Consider the following 4,620-nt stretch of genomic DNA (forward strand, 5'->3'; position numbering starts at 1 on the left):
CATGTTATTTTTCCTGATCAAATCCTTTAGCCTTTCTTCAAGAGATCGACCTTGGCAGAGGAGCTTTCTTTTTTTAAGCAAGAGGAAGCTACAAGGCTAGACTAGTGGCCAAAAGTTTCAACCAAGAAGAAGGTATCGACTACGAAGAGACCTTCGCTCCTGTAATAAGATTAGAAGCCATTAGGATGCTCCTTGCCTATGCTAGTAGCAATGATTTTAAACTATTTCAAATGGATGTCAAAAGTGCTTTTTTGAATGGTTTTATTTTCAAATAAGTGTATGTTGAACAACCTCCCGGATTTAAAAATCTCTTCTTCTAATCATGTATTTAAATTGTCTAACCTATATGATTAAGATAAGTGTGCAGGATTAACTACGATGAAAGTAAGACATGCAGCAGGAGTTGCGCCGAAGTCATGACAATGATCACGTTGGGAGTTCGAGAGCTCAACGGAAGTTCGGACAATCGTCGGAGGTTCTGCGGGAACAAATCCGAGAAGTCCATAAGCTTGCCAAAGAAGCTCGTCGGAACTCGCCAAGTGTATCGTCGCAAGTCCAGGAGTTTGCCGGAAGTCCGCAGGAGAATCACCGAGGGTTCATCGGATGATCGACGGAAGTTCGCCGGAAACTTGCCGGAAGAAGCGATTGACGCACCGGAGCAAGCTGCAGAAATTGTCTTAGGATTTATCGTAGTTAGCACAATGATTAAGTTGGTAATGGGAGGTGATCCCATTAGCTTAATCTTGGGGCAATTGGGCCCTTGAAAAACTCAAATTGGGCCGAATGGATCTACCCATTCGGACCCTGATTGCTGTGGGAGGTGCAACCACCCCAGCCAGGAGGTGCAACCGCCTGGGCTCAGTCTCCAAGCGAGACTGGGCGGTGCAACCTCTCCTAACAGGAGGTAGCACCGCCTGAGCTCGGTCTTCGAGCTCTGGCAAGCGGTGCAACCGCCCCAGTCAGGAGGTGCAACCGCCTGAGCTCGGTCTTCGAGCTCTGGCAAAGAGGTGCAACCACCCCTAACAGAGGTGGCACCGCCCAGAGGCTCAATCTTCGAGCTCTGCCAGGCGGTGCAACCGCCCCAGTCAGGAGGTGCAACCGCCTGATCCCGGAATTTCGGAAATTGATAGTTTTGAGCTCCAAATTTGAACTGGGTTGGGGTCTATAAATACCCCACCAATTCAGCACTGAAAGGTAGCAACTTACACTCGAAATCTTGATATCTTTCTGTGATTCTTAGAGCTCAAAATTGTTGTAAAGGCCAAAAGTTCTCCTCCCTCTGTTCTTCAAAGTTTTGAGTTGTAAAGAGAGGAGCGAAAATTTCTGTAAGGGTTGTCTCCTAAGCCCGTCAAAAGGAGTGAAACTGTAAAAGGGTGGTTTGCCTTCGCCTATTGAAGGAAGGCCTCTAGTTGACGTCGGTGACCTCGTTTGTGGAGGAAGCCAAAAGTGGAGTAGGTCAAGATTGACCGAACCACTCTAAATCTCGGTTTGCATTTACTTTGAGCATTTTATCTTTACTGCAAACCTCCTAAATAGCTACTGCCTTCTGCGCTTTTACGAACGAATTTCTAAGTTCAGAACTTTCCGAATCTGCGTTTAGACGTAAATCGACTTTTTCGTACGATCATTACTTTTCAGTTTACGTTTACGTTTTGATTTCAATCATAACTGCAAACTGCCTTTTGCGTATGTATAAAACATATCTCAAAGTTCAGTATCTTCAAAATTGTCATTTAGACGTAAACTGGTTTTATCGTACGAACATCGCATTTCAGTTTGTGCTTGCATTCTGATTTTCATCATAAACTGCAAACTACCTTTGCAGATTTACTTTAACATCATCTCGCTTAATCTTATGTAATCTTAGAATCGGCCTTTACATCGAAATTGTTTTTTATCAAACGAACACAGCTTTCGGTTTTAATCGCTGAAAAATTTCCGCTGCACTAATTCACCCCCCCCCCCCCTCTTAGTGCTCTTGATCCTAACAAACGCCACCTTCCTTTCTCAAATAGAACCTAAATGCATTGACAAAGCCTTGAAAGATAATTCATACGTTATTGCAATGTAAGAGGACTTGAACCAATTTAAGAGGAATGAGGTATGGAAGCTTGTTCCTAGACCTAGTGACCATTTAGTCATTGGTACTAAATAGATCTTTAGAAACAAGCAAGATGAATACGGTATCATGGTTAGAAACAAGGCTAGACTAGTGGCCAAAGGTTTCAACCAAGAAGAAGATATCGACTACAAAGAGACCTTTGCTCCTGTGGCAAGATTAGAAGTCATTAGGATACTCCTTGCCTATGCTAGTAGTAATGATTTTAAACTATTTCAAATGGATGTCAAAAGTGCTTTCTTGAATGGTTTTATTTCCGAAGAAGTGTACGTTGAACAACCTCCCGGATTTAAAAATTCTCTTCTTCCTAATCATGTATTTAAATTGACTAAGGCTCTCTATGGCTTAAAACAAGCTCCTAGAACTTGGTATGAAAGGCTTAGTTCCTTTCTTATTTTAAATAATTTTACAAAAGGCAAGGTTGATACTACATTATTTATCAAATATTTTAAAAATAATTTTCTTATTATTTAAATTTATGTTGACGATATTATTTTTGGTTCTTCGGATGAATTACTATGTGAATCATTTGCCAAATGTATGAGTCATGAATTTGAAATGAGCTTAATGGGAGAATTAACCTTTTTTTTATTGTAAATTAAACAACTTAGTAATTGTATATTTCTTAATCAATCTAAATATATATTCGAATTGTTAAAACGATTTAACATAGATAGTTCAAAAGTTATAAACACTCCTATAAGTACTTCCACTAAGTTAAACATGGACGAAAGTGGTGAAAGCTTTGATCAAAACACATATAAGGGAATGATTGGTAGTTTACTTTACCTCACCGCAACTAGATCGGATATCATGTTTAGTGTAGGACTTTGTGCTAGGTTTCAAGCTAATCCTGAACTGTCTCATCTTAAAAGTGTTAAAAGAATCCTTAGATATCTTAAAGGAACTCCTAATTTAGGATTATGGTATCCAAAATCCGATAATTTTGATTTAATAGCTTATGCAGATGCTTATTTTGACTGATGTAGGATAGATAGAAAAAGCACATTCAGAATATGTCAATTTTTAGGACATGCACTTGTTTCTTAGACTTCCAAGAAACAAAATTCGGTTGCACTATCTACTGCGGAAGCCGAATACAACTGCAAGTGCATGCTGTGCATAAGTTGTTTGGATGAAAAATACATTAGAAGACTATAGAATTTACTTAAAGAACATTCCCATAAAATGTGATAATACAAGTGCTATTTGTCTAACCAAAATCCAATTCAACACTCTAGAGCTAAGCATATTGACATTAGACATCACTTTATACGAGATCATGTCAATAATAATAATGCCATTCTAGAATTTATTGATACAAAGCATCAATTAGTGGATATTTTTACAAAAGCCTTAAATGTAGATCAATTTGACTTTATTAAAAGGGAATTAGGCATATTGAATTGTCCTTGTGAATGAGCTTGATTGTATATATTTTTCAGAAATTTTTTATCCTCTTTTCGGTTTTCGTGGATTTGACTTCTTTCTTATTATTGTAAACCTCTATGCTACCTTGACATGCGTTTGACATTATCCTAGTATATAATGTTGGATGTTTCTTTCTGAAATTTTGTCAACATTTTGATGACTCCTTCATCTTATTTTGGATGATTTGATGTCTTCCTTGAATGATCAATATTAATGCCAAGTTGAAGCTTTGTTAATTTTGCCATCTCCTTTTCAAGATTTTTTCTTATGAGATGATTTTATGAATGGCTTCAATGATCACGAGTTTTATGCTTAAAACCTTATCTCCTTTTTGTTGATGACAAAGGGGGAGAAGAATGTGCAAAAGATTGATGACTTGTGCAAAATATGAATTGCAAAAGCTAATATGTTGTGTAATGCAAATGTCTTATATCCATCGATAGCATGACTTATATGAATTGCAAAAGCTTGTGTAATACAAATATCTTATATGCATCGATAGCATGACTTATATGAATTGCAAAAGCTTGTGTAATGCAAATGTCTTATATGCATTGCAAATGTGATAGCATGACTTATATAAATTGCAAAAGCTTGTGTAATGCAAATATCTTATATACATCGCAAATGTGATAGCATGACTTATATGAATTGCAAAAGCTAATATATTGTATACTGCAAATGTCTTATACGCATCGTAAAACTTTTTGAGAATATCGTAATATGAAAGTTTTTAGATTGGTTGTCGTTTCATCTCATGATCATATGAAATCATGCCTTACATTTATATCATGAGATTTATGTTGAAAGTTCATATCTCTTGTCGAAATGATAATTATCTTTTATCATTCGACTTGAAAATAATTTTCATAGCTTGAAATTATGAGAAATATGAAGTTTCATATTTGCTCATGCTTATAGAAAATAACGATAAGTTCAACAGATAGAACTTATCGGTTTGGGCTTGAATTCAAAGAAATTGAATTCAAGAGTTTTTATCTTCTCATTATATGACATTAAGATAGGGGGAGTTATGGTTAACTCCGTCATCAATTGATTGTCATCATCAA

This window comes from Musa acuminata, chromosome BXJ1-1, assembly GCF_036884655.1.
Source record: "Musa acuminata AAA Group cultivar baxijiao chromosome BXJ1-1, Cavendish_Baxijiao_AAA, whole genome shotgun sequence".
Classification (NCBI taxonomy): domain Eukaryota; kingdom Viridiplantae; phylum Streptophyta; class Magnoliopsida; order Zingiberales; family Musaceae; genus Musa; species Musa acuminata.